Here is a 12,750-nt window from a genome sequence, read left to right on the forward strand (position 1 = left end):
AAAATAATCGGAGGCATGGAAGAAGAGTATAAAATGCTGCATATAATGCCTAGCAGAGAGAAGCTAAATCGGGTATTCCTACAAAGTCTCATAAAAACAAGACAACTGTGAGGCTACGTTGACACTAGCTCCTTCCTTTTGGAAGGGGCATGACAATGAGCGAGTTGGGAAGATGCTAATGGGGTGCTTCCATGAATATGCAGCACCTCATTAGCATAATGGTGGCTGCACGTGATTGGAAAGCGCCGCTTTCTAATCGCACTGCCTGTGTAGATGGGGGCCTTTTGAAAGGATTCCCCTGACTTTGAAAGACCCTTATTCCTAAAGCCAAATAGGAAGAAGGGTCTTTCGAAGTCTGGGGGTCCTTTCAAAAGGTCCCCATCTACTCGGGCGGCACACAATTCGAAAGCAGCGCTTTCAAATCACATGCAGCTGCCATTATGCTAATGAGGCGCTGCATATTCATAGCAGCACCTCATTAGCAGCTTCCCAACTCGCTCATTACCATGCCCCTTCCAAAAGGAGGGGGCTAGTGTAAACATGGCCTGAGTGAATTTAGAGTCAGCATATTTAAAATTTTGAAAAGAAAACACCTTTTTGTATAATACTTCCTTAATTAACCTATGAATCTCACTATCACAAGAAATCACAGAGTTTAGTAGGATTCTTAGAAAGATTATACATTTATACAGATAAGAATATGAACAGTTATACTAACTAGTATAAAACTTACACAATATATCAAACATCATGGTACACAATATTAGCCAGCTGCTAACTGCCTGACATTAGCTGGAAACTAAAGTTAGGCATGTTATTACATAATTGTCCATTATAAGGATTTTACACTTTTCTGTGAGACAGTCATGACCATTGATCGGAACAGATTACCATACAAGAGGAGCCATTAGTCTGATCTGATATGAGAATGCCTATGTTTCTTTGAACATGCACAAGAAAATATGGAATCTTCGTAAGGATTTTTTTGTACATCCTGCCCCCACTGAAAACAATGGGAGTTTTATCTTAACTTCAGCAGAATAGGGCTGAGTCCTATATTTTAATTTTTATAGATTTCTCAGTATATCCTAATGGTGCCCAGCTATGTGTGCGTGTAACATTTCCCCTAGGATTTTGTGTATGATTGTGTGACTGCAGAACCTGGCCTGCACATGGATGGCCAATGGTCCATGTCCAGCTTTTAGGTCCATGTGTTTGTAAGTGGCTGTGCATTCTTAGATAGATAGATAATAAATAGATATCCCATACTCTTTTGTACAGTATAATTATATATTATAGATTTTATTGATAACCTATCTATTGAGCTAATAAGAAGTCTGATTAGTTTATGCTTTTAAATATCTACTTAAAATCATTTAAAATAATGATATAAGAAAATGAAAATACTGACAGAAGAAAACAATACCAGAATATCCTCTGAGCTTAGTCACTGTCACTTAATCTGCTTCAAAACTCAACATAAACCTCATACACTTAGAAAATATTTTAAAAATTATTTACATATTCTCCCATTCAAGAGGTATTTATGAAACAAAAGACTCCAATAAACCATGCCTCATTTGAAAAGTCCTATAGTTATCTGTTAGGATAGCTGAGCTGATAATAACTGAGTCCCTGTACTGACTGGCTTTGTCTCCCCAGCTAAACCTTTAAATTTCTCCAGCCTGTTACCACAACTCCCTCAGTTACTGCTGAGTTCAGAAGATTAAAGGAGTTACTATCAATCAAGTGTACAGATTGAAAATATAGAGATCTTACAAGTTAAAAAGATTTCCTGTCTAAATAGAACACTTACCAGTACCCAAATGAAAAAGGACAAATATAAAAGACCTGAAGGGGATGAATGATAGAGAAAAATCCAGCAAAGTTGAACCCAGCAAAGAGTAGTCAGGGCCAGGGCTAGGAACTGGACTCTAAGGTCCAGAATGAAAATAATGCCTGTAGTCAGTGGAATGTCAGAGCCACAGTCCAGACCTTTTATGGCCAGGAACGTTGATAAATATAGCAGCAAAGAGGGAGAGAGACAGAGACAGGGAGCTATCTCTGTGCAAATGCATGATGACAGTAGCTTCAAGCTAAGAGTTCTCTCTTTTAATTATCCTTGCTAAATTCAACACAGAATATGCATCTCAATTCAGAATCATTTCTATGTATTTTAGTCACTGAAACACAATCAAATTTAGAAAACAGAAGAGAAGGTTCTGTATCATGATTTAAAGGTAGAAAAGAGAAGTCTCCATATTTACAGAAGCCAGGATATAGTAACCTGAATTTTGTACAGGCAAATGACACTGCATGATGTTATGACCATAATACATATAAGTATACACTGAATAGATTCCAGCTAAATGGAAGAGAATTCAAAGGGATGATTTATGGCAAATGTCCATAAGGTCAAGCAGTGAGTTTCAGTTAAATACAAAACATGATTTATATGGTCTGTTGACAGGCTGACACATTTTTTATATTCATATTTAAGATAAGATTCTAAATTAAGGACATAACCACATGTGAGGCATTTAACTAGATATAAATATCACAGTTCTAAGAGCCAACACGTTTTTTAAAAAATCAATAGAATACTGTATTATTTCTACAAGCAACAATCAAGGAAAACTTCCTTTAGCTCTAGCCTATAAAAAATTAAATGGGGATTTTCTTTTGCCTTCATATGTCGCAAAAACTTGACACAGAAATTATATATAATTAATATGGCTGAATGTAACAACAGATGAATCTCTGTGACCTGGAAATATCTGGACATAATTTGTAGGATTGTTGTGATGTTACAACAAACAAGTATTCTCTCTGGCACTGTGTATTTTGTTTATGATACAGTCTATTCAATTATTTTATTTTAAGCATGTAGATTTATATATAGACCCTAACTCTTAGGTCTACTGTGACTACTTTGCATCATGCAAGCAGTGCAAAACAGTTGAACATTCTGCTGAAAATCCTCTTTTTAGGAGACCCCTTTTCTGATGTAGAATCCCTGAGTGGTGTAGATTATATCCATCATGGTATCTTTTTTGTCTCCTGCTTCCCAGCAAAGAGTGCATGGCCAGTAAAAAAGTGCACAGCTGAGTCATTTCTCTTCTATAGCTGTATTTAGCCACTGGAATTGCTTTTAGGAGCTGCTAACAGCTGGGCTTCAGGGACTCATCCAACCTTCTGTTGGCCCCCAGGACTGGTGAAATTCAAAGTCGTTGTATAAAGTTACCTTTTCTCCCCATTCACAGTCCTGTGCCTCAATAGCTGTCGCTAGGCCAGAAAATCTGGACCAGAATATATGATAATTTACATAAAGTAAGGAATTGAGTGTCAGAACTTCTGGGGTCTGCTGTTGATACCCAAATTTAGTCCCTCAGTTTAACCATCTGAAAAATGGGTACAAAGATACATAGCACTATAGTGTGAGGCTTAATTAGGGCTTGTGGATACATGAAGGTGTTCCCATTTGAAAGCACGTGTAGACACACTTTTTCCAAAGTAAGAGTTCCTTGTTCCCATTAGCCAAAATAATTTTCACAGCTAAAAATCAGAACAGAGTTTATGTTGCAGAGCAGTGGATTTAAACCTTTTTTTAAATTTGAACACCTTTGAAGTATTTCACATGAAGGAATGTGTGGACACCTGCAAAAACCTTAGACCACAGGTTGAAAATCACTGTTGTAAAGGCAATCTTTTCTTCTTTTGCTGTCGGTAGAATACCTGGTAAGGTATTCTGTAGTCCCATCTCCCAAAGGTAATGATACATACATACATTGTCCATTGGTGACAATTATCATATAAAGCCCAGTTCCTGAGAGTGTTTTCAGGAACCTCACTGAACAAGATCAAGTGGTCCCTACCTAGCCAAATGCAGGGTCAGGTTCGTCCACATTACCAGACAGACTGGCTACATCTACACTAGAAGCATCAGTCTCCAAAAGTTACTGTTGGAAGAGATGTGCCAACAAAACTTCTGTCAATAGATTCTGCCTACACATAAAAGTGGATCAATCTTTTGATCTGCTATGTTGACAAAAAGGCCACAGTGCTGTAGGTAAATCACCTCTATGAGGGAAGTAGCTAACAGCACCAGGAGCCAGTTTCATACCCCTGAGTGAGAAAGTTACAGTGCAGTGAAGTGGCAGTATAGACAAGCTCTTCGTGCATTAATGGGGCTTCAGGAACTTCTCTTACTGCTCCCTTAGCTGTCTGCCAGGAGCAGCTGCAATAGACCTTCTCCCTATATCAGAAGTTTCTGAAGTATTATTAACCATTTGAGAAATCCTTGTTTCATGTAGTCAGTAACCTCTTGACAAGTGACTACTGCTGTAGATAGGATCAGCTGACTTCTCAGACTGAGAGCTCAAAACCAGAGACCAAACAACTTGTCTATTGAAAAAGACTGGGTGCTGATACATAACCACATTGAGGAAACTAGTGCACTCTCTGTTTCATAGCCTTTGGGAGCACCTGAGCCCCTCTGATGCCTGAATCAAGCTATTTGGCCTGAATATTATTCCATTATATTCATCTTTTATTGTATTGTTTATCATTGTACAATTTAGCTCTCATTGCCTAAGATACTGACACTGCTCTCAGCCTCTCTCTCCAATTCCAGTCACCAAAAATCTTCTCGACTGCACTATTTCATAGGACAAAACCAGACCATAAATCAAAGCTAGATATGATGAGGGAGAGATCTTCAGGACTTTCTTTAAGAATTATAGCAAACTTTCTGAGAAGAATCAGTAGTCATTGGATGTCTATGTGCTACTGTGCTTTGACCAGAAGTATCATTTGCATAGCAGTGTCTCTCCCACCTGCCACCTTGTTTTGTAGGCAGGTGATTATTTTATTTAGTTTTTTATTTCTTTTTAGTTTTGGTTTTTGCTCTGTTCTCATTTACTGTATCTCATAAACGCTATTATAGACCTTTCTCTGAAGTAAGATCTGGGCCATCAGTCCCTGGCCTGGCTTGTCCTTCTCTGGATATATTTGATTTTCATTTGTGTTTGATGTTATATGCCTTTTTATTTGGACAGTTAGTTTCAATAATTCTCGCTCACTTTTATTTTCCCCATTTTATGACTGTGTAGTTGAAAAACTAGAAAGATTAAATTATGAACAATGATTTTCTTATATTAATGGAAACTAGCCATGAGGCTTAAAATACTTTTGTGACCATAACTTAAAATATAAGTCCTCTGTTAGGCAATGGGTTTTTGTTTGTTTGTTTGTTTTTAATGCAAGAGATCAACCTGGCAGTGAAAGAAAATAAAAATTTGATTTGGAGGATGAAAGCTCAGTGACTGACTTCCAGCATAACAGAAAAAGGAAGCTTGCAAAAGGAAGCTTCTGTCATGACTGTGAAACATGCTCCTGAAGGCACTGGGGGTTCTCTAGCGCCAGATCGACATGACTAAGAAGAGGTGAACACAAAGCAGGGGGTGGGCTCCTCGGAGTAGTTTACAATGGGTCTCAGGCTGATCCATCTGATTAAAAATGTTGAACTATGTTACTGTTTTATGTATATTCACATTGATATATTGATTAACAAAGTTTTTACATTCTACACACTTATTTTCTTACACATGCCAAAAGGGATTTTATATATATATATATATATATATATATATATATATATATGAATGTTACAGAAATTTCCATTGGTTTGAGTTACATTAGACATGTTGTAGGGGCAGGAGGGTTGCTAATTGAGGGGACAAAAAGTATAGAAAAAAAAGTTTGCTCACCTCTGATTTAGAGGATCTATGCTAGTATTCACTGATGCCGATCAATTGTCCACTGTTACTATTAGACCAGTAGAAAACAGTTCTCCTCACCAGAAGAAAATATAATCACATCTTTTATATTCATTTCCAGTTTTTGTTTCTGTATAAACAAATTTACTTAATTTCTTCTGGCAAAACACTGCAATTTAATTAGCAAAATGTCTTGGTAATTCTTTAGCACTGCTGTCACCATCAAAATGAAAGAATTTGGGCTGCTTGCCCAGTCTGCCCTATGTTATTCTAATGTATTTGTTGGCATAGACAGAACTCTCTTTGGTTCATATTTCTTTTACAAAGATTTACTTTATTATTCTGTGCTCTTTAGAGGCGCAGAGAGGTCAGGTATAGTACTCCACTCCTTTCCCTTGTTCGTATTTTGCAGTTCAGAGTATCAAAACAGTGCTTGATTGCAAGGAGCTCTTTCTAAATTTTCTATACACCACAGGGAATTACTATTTCAAATGATGCACCATTAGCAAAATATCTAAATCCAATGCTGCTTCACTTGTGGTTTTCAATCAAACTTATCCCTTATGAAGCAGAGGAGTGTACAGCAGTATAATCCAAGTATTGAGTTACCATAATTACCCATAGCTTCCAGTCTGACCTCAGATAAAATGTGATTGTTATCTGTGTTGGATTTTATTTGTACATTTCAAGAAATCAGCAGTTTGGAGTAATATTTCAGTTGTTTAGAAAGTTTACACAGATTTAATATAAATATATTTCAGTGGATCTGTAGGCTCTTGGAAGATTTATCAATAGTTATTTTAGAAGTTGCATATAGTTGAATTTCCACTTAATCTCAGTCTAATCCTCCGTCTAAAATCAATGGGAATTTTTCTTGAATAATGACTGCAGAAATTGGCACTGGAGCTGGGTCTACCTGAGAGTGCCCTTTCAAAAGGGTGAAAATCGAAGTTGGACAATCGAAATAGCAGCCGGCTAAAGGGACCACCCACCACCATTATCGGATCAGCATTTTGATCTGCTCTTTCGAGAGCATCCACACAGCTCCAAGCCCTCTTTCGAAAGAAGGGAGGCAGGAAACGCCACAGACGGGGTCCTATGGCCGACAAGCCCTTCCGGGGCCACAGCCAGTCACCCCTTTAAAGGGCCCCTTCCTCCACTCTCCCCTCCGCACAAGCCGAGTGCTGCCCAACCTTTCCCAGCCCGGCAGAGCCTGCTTGTGCCCATAATGGAGACCCAGCGACAGCTCCTGCAGGAAGACACCCTCATTATGGGCCTGAGGTGGTGGGAGATGGCCACCACACCCACACTCGAGCACATATCCCCCTTTCCCCCGAAGGTTGTCAGAGCCATCAATGCGATGCTGCTCCATAGGGTCATCCGCCAGGGGAATCTGGACAACACCGTCACTGGCTTCCAGGACCAGGGCTTTCCAAACTGCATTGGCGTTTTGGATGGCACACACATCCCCATCTGCGCCCCACCACACAGCACTGGCCAGTACGCCAACAGGAAGGGCTACCATTTGGTGGTGCTCCAGGCCCTGGTGGACGTGAGGGGCTGGTTCATCAACATCCATGTGGGCTGAGCCGGCTGCGCCCATGATGCCCGGGTCTTCCAGAACTCTGGCCTCTGCCAGCGCATGGGGACCAGCACCTTCATCCCCCAGCAGGATATCCTGTGGTGGAGGACATCACCATGCCGCTCTGCATGGTAGTAGATGAGGCATACCCCCTGCAGCCATGGCTCATGAGACTCATGAAGCCATACACGGGACACCTCGACCCCACCTGGGAGGCATACAATCAGCGCCTCAACCACGCCTGCATCATCATGAGGCAGGCCTTCGGGCGCCTAAAGGGGCGTTGGAGGTGCCTCCACATGTGGCTGGAGGTGGCGGTCCTCAATGTGCCCCAGGTGGTGGGCACCTGTGGCATCCTCCACAATGTTGTGGAGGGAAAGGGGGATGCCCATGTCCCTGAGGGAGGCCCTCCAGCCAGCACCGTCTATGAGCAGCCAGGCACCGCCCCCTTCCACCAGGCCCACCGGGATGGCCACTGCATCAGGGAGGCCCTTTGCCAACAGCCACCTCTGACCCGCATGCACACCCGCATCCCACGCACATCTGCCACCCACCATCCCTGCCATACCCACCCCCATCCCCACCAGCACCGCACCCGCACATCCACCACCCACCATCCCCCTGAGGAGCACAGCACAGAGTGGTGAACAATAAAATAAACATTTATCTACATTATTCTTATTACCTATGTACAGGGGGTGGGATCCTAACTTGCCCAGCTTGAGGTGCTGTCCACTGAAGGAAGGTGCTAGGCATCGCTGGTGGACCACCATGCTGCAACCCATGTGGGGGGTGGCCTGTGTGCGGCCTGGGAGCACTGGTCCTGTGTGTGGGCGACTACCCATTGCGTCACCCCCACCCTGTGGAGCAGGTGTGTGCCCCTCCCTGTACGTACCAGAGGGTCCCTCGGTGACGTCCAGGGATGTCCAGCTCCTGGTTCTCCGGATGGAGGAGAGGGAGGGGATGACGATGCTGAGGTCCCCCTCCTCACTCAACCACTCCATGATCCCCTCGCCCTCCTGGGTCCCCGGTCCAGGCTGCTCCTCCTCCTCCTCCAGCTGCAGGTCCTCGGTGTCCAGGAACGACGTGGGTGGGGAGCTGTCCTGGGGCCCCAGGATGCCCTGGAGCTCTCAGTAGTAGGCGCATGTGGCTGGAGCTACCCCAGAGTGGCCAGCCTGGTCTCTGGCCTGGGCATAGCCCAGCCACAACTCCTTTACCTTGCAGCATATCTGCTCCATGGTACACTCTGGGTGGCCCCTGGTGTGGAGGCCTTGTGCAGGCACGCGAAGGCAGCAGCATTGTGCCACTTGACCCCCATCTCATGCAGGACCTCCTTGTCCTTCCACAGGCCGAGGAGGTCCCCCAACTCCTGCTCCATCCAGAAGGGGGCCCTTTTTTTTCTCCCCCTGGAAGCCCAGTGGGGCTTCAGATGGGGGGCCGTGGGGCTCAGGGGGGTGGCTGGCTGCTGGCTACGCTGTGGCACTGGAGCGTGGGGCTGGAGCACGTGCAGAGGCTGCTCCTAGTGCGCTCTCAGCTTCCTGCCACGGGTTTCCTGAGTGCTTGCAACTTTAAGGCAGCTGAATGCAGGGACTATAGAGCCCTGCTGCTGCCCGTTGGAGTGGCCCCGCGCGCCAGCTGAGCAGTCCCATGGTGGACCCGTATTTTGAAAAAGCGGACTGTGGAGCATCTACATGTGTACTCTTTCGATTTAGTATTTCAAAAGGGGCCGATCTTCCTGCACTGAGATCGGGGTTCAGATTTCAAAGCCTGCGCCCCGTTCTTTTGATTTCCTTTCGAAAGATGGTTTTACGCGTGTGGATGCTCCTCCCACTCTTTTGAAATTTTTTTTTGCAGATGATACCAAGCTGGGAGGGGTTGCAACTTCTTTGGAAGATAGGGTCATAATTCAAAAAGATCTGGATAAACTGGAGAAATGGGCTGAGGTAAACAGGATGAAGTTTAATAAGGACAAATGCAAAGTGCTCCACTTGGGAAGGACCAATCAGTGTCACACATACAGAATGGGAAAGGACTGTCTAGGAATGACTACAGCAGAAAGGGATCTAGGGGTTATAGTGGACCACAAGCTAAATATGAGTCAACAGTGTGATGCTGTTGCAAAAAAAGCAAACATGATTCTAGGATGCATTAACAGGTGTGTTGTGAACAAGACACGAGAAGTCATTCTCCCGCTTTACTCTGTGCTGGTTAGGCCTCAGCTGGAGTATTATGTCCAGTTCTGGGCACCGCAGTTCAGGAAGGATGTGGAGAAATTGGAGAGGGTCCAGAGGAGAGCAACCAGAATGATCAAAGGTCTAGAGAACATGACCTATGAAGAAAGGCTGAAAGAACTGGGCTTGTTTAGTTTGGAAAAGAGAAGATTGAGGGGGGACACGATAGCAGTTTTCAGCCATCTAAAAGGGTGTCATAAGGCAGAGGGAGGGAACTTGTTCTTCCTTGCCTCTGAGGATAGAACAAGAGGCAATGGACTTAAATTGCAGCAGGGGAGGTTCAGGTTGGACATTAGGAAAAAGTTCCTAACTGTCAGGGTGATCAAACACTGGAACGAATTGCCAAGGGAGGTGGTAGAATCTCCATCACTGGATATATTTAAGAAGAGGTTAGATAGATGGCTTTCAGGGATGGTCTAGAAAGTGCTTGGTCCTGCCATGAGGGCAGGGGGCTGGACTCGATGGCCTCTCAAGGTCCCTTGCAGTCCTACTCTTCTATGATTCTATGATTCTATGAAAAAGGGCTGCTTGTTTTGATTTTCTGTGCACGTGTAGACACAGCTTGGGTGTTTAGGATGATGGGAAGTCAATGTTAGATAATCAAAGGATAGATGCCTGCTAGTCTACTAATACAGATTTTTTTGCCATTATTTTTGTCTTCCCAGCCTTACGTTTGCTTAAATATGCATATCATTTTTCAAAACTTAAAAAACCAAAAATGTACATTAAATTCATTATACAGTAACTAAAATTGTTCTTATTGATAAAATGCAATTTTATGCATCTGTAGAGCAAACTTAACCTACATTTTCACAATATGTTCTCCATATAGGCAATATTGCCACCCCTTAATGTTCAAAAAACATACGTCTGACCTAAAAATTATTGTTTGCCTAAAAAGAACTTTTTTTTATTGTTGGCCACTAAATATTTTGAATGGAGGTATATGTTCCTGAAATCTGACACGGTCTGTAGACCCCACAGAGATCTACAGATCACAAGTTAAAAATGACTGGTCTTAAATGTTTCTGGTCTGTGTGGTTTTGCAAATGGCTCCCAGTCCAGCCCAGCAATTACAGTAGGACAATTACAGTGTCTACTCTCTCAAATGCATATGTAACCCTTCTGTTAACACCAGATGCCTGCCAGAAGGGCCGGGTTCACCTCTTGTGGGGTTTTCCTATTAAGGATACAACCAACTGGCTCGAGCCCCCACCCAGTGGCCTGGGACAATTTCACCCCCGTGCTGGGTGCCTGTAAGGCGGTTCTCCCCCGCCCTCGCAAGCACAGAGTCTGAGATAGAAATGGCTTGTTTAATGACCGTAACCTACCCCAAGGTTACAGTGACAGATGCAGTATATCTTAGCACAGAAGAGACAAAACCCCTTTTACCCAGATACCATCCCCATATGCAGTAGAACCCAGTCTCTTGCTGGGGCTCTTGGCTCTTTTCCACACACACACAGTTACAGGGCGTACCCTCTGCTGTGCAGTCCCAAACTTAAAGCCCACAGATACATTACCAGGGCAATACTAGCTGTCCACTTGTCTGTAGCCTCCCCTTGCTGTCACCAGCCGTCCGCCAGTCGCCGTCGTCCGCTGCCGCTCCTACCGGCCGCCCGCCAGTCACCGTCGTCGACCGCCGCCGCCCCTCCTACCGGCCGCCCGCCGTCGTCTACCGCCGCCACCGCTCCTACCGGCCGCCCTCTGGTCCTGCTGTTGTTCGCCGGTTCTAACCCCACTGCTTGGGACTGCCCTAAGGCAGAACCCAGTAATTTCAGCTCTGTGTGGCCTCAGCTGCCACTCTGTGATTTCAGCTCTTGGTATCTTTAGTGTGGGGTTTCACAAACACCCTAGTATCCAGCTCTATCTTTTAACAGGTGGGGAGGATTAGTCAAGCCAGGCTTATAGCTATATGGCCAAGGCATAGGCAGGGCCAAGGCACTCAGCAAGCTGGCTCAACCAGTACCCCTTCCCTGTCTCTTACAATGCTTTAAACCAGGGAGCCCTGTGTAATCAATGTCTTACACAGCTAAGGCAACTGCCCTGTCCCCCACAACAACCCAGAGCATTGGTGAGATCTCACAACTCCCGCATTAAGTGTCAGCTTAAATTGTAATTTTACAACTACATGTTTACAATAGACCAAATCTCATGGCTTATTTGCTACCCATTAGGCTTTGCCTAAAAAGGTATCACACATGCACACCTTTTGCATTCTTATGCAGATAACCTCTGGGAGACTCATTCCTCCCAGCCTTTAGCAGCACTGCATTCCTTTTGCCACATTCCCTACACATATAGTAAGGTAACTCTGATACCCCACTGCAGGAACTCTGGCTGGCTGCTTGATGGCACAGAGCTTTTAGCTTCTTACCGAGTCCCTAAATAGTAATTAATTAACTAGGCTTGTCTACAGTAGAGAGTTTTGTTGACAAAATCCACAGAGCATCCACATTCCCAAGGTATTCTGTTGAGAGTAAATTGACAGAATACAGCATTTCTGTCGACAGCATTCTGCTGCTCCTCCATTAGGCAGAACACCTCTACTGACAGATTCGGTTGACAGAAAGCAGGTCTGGACATTCCAGTGAGTTCTCTGAAAACAGACAGGGTTAACAGGACACTGTGCAGCCCTATCTGCTGTGCTTCTGGTTGGCCGTTCTGTCAAGAGAGTGGCTGGGCAGGCCACCCCCTCTCTGTTGACAGAGCAGCTCTGCTTGGCAGTCTGGCCACAATCTGTTGACAGAAGTTTTGTTGGAAGATATCTTCCCACGGAAACATCTGTCAACAGATTGCTCTAGTGTAGACATAGACAGTGCATCAATGCCCTCCCTGGTCTTCTGTTACAGCTGCAGGAGAGTCCTGGGGAGAATAGGAGGGGAGAGTTAGTTCTTTTTCCCCTCCAGTTGCAGCGTGAGGGGAAGTAGCTTTATCCATTTTTCACAAAGAGCGGCAGAGAAGCTGTTCCTTCCTTCCTGTTTCTTCCTGTGGAAATGGCATTGTCAGGGAGTGGGGAAGCAGCTGGAAATTAGAGGGAGTTTTCCCCTGGAGTGGGCTGATAGTAACTGTATGTGGAAACTTCTCTCCTTGTGGGAGAGGCAGGACTGCCCCGGTACTCATTGGCAGTGGCACGACACTCACAATGAATGCAGGCCAC

At 44.3% G+C, this 12,750-nt stretch overlaps 1 protein-coding gene across 5 annotated transcripts in view; it reads right to left on the bottom strand.

The window, feature by feature from the left end:
- The window catches only part of MYOM1 (myomesin 1), a 114,757-nt gene extending 112,769 nt beyond the window's left edge, over positions 1-1,988 (bottom strand). For 4 of the 5 annotated variants that reach the window (XM_074987376.1, XM_074987375.1, XM_074987378.1 and 1 more), the window contains exon 1: positions 1,817-1,972. The gene's annotated coding sequence lies outside the window, so the exon portion shown is untranslated. Of the gene's footprint in view, positions 1-1,816 lie in introns of all 5 variants that reach the window. The other variant, XM_074987374.1, reaches the window with a different exon arrangement.
- Between the last annotated feature and the right edge of the window lie 10,762 nt (positions 1,989-12,750).

The sequence above is a fragment of the Carettochelys insculpta genome, chromosome 2 (genome assembly GCF_033958435.1).
Source record: "Carettochelys insculpta isolate YL-2023 chromosome 2, ASM3395843v1, whole genome shotgun sequence".
NCBI classification, from domain to species: Eukaryota; Metazoa; Chordata; order Testudines; family Carettochelyidae; genus Carettochelys; species Carettochelys insculpta.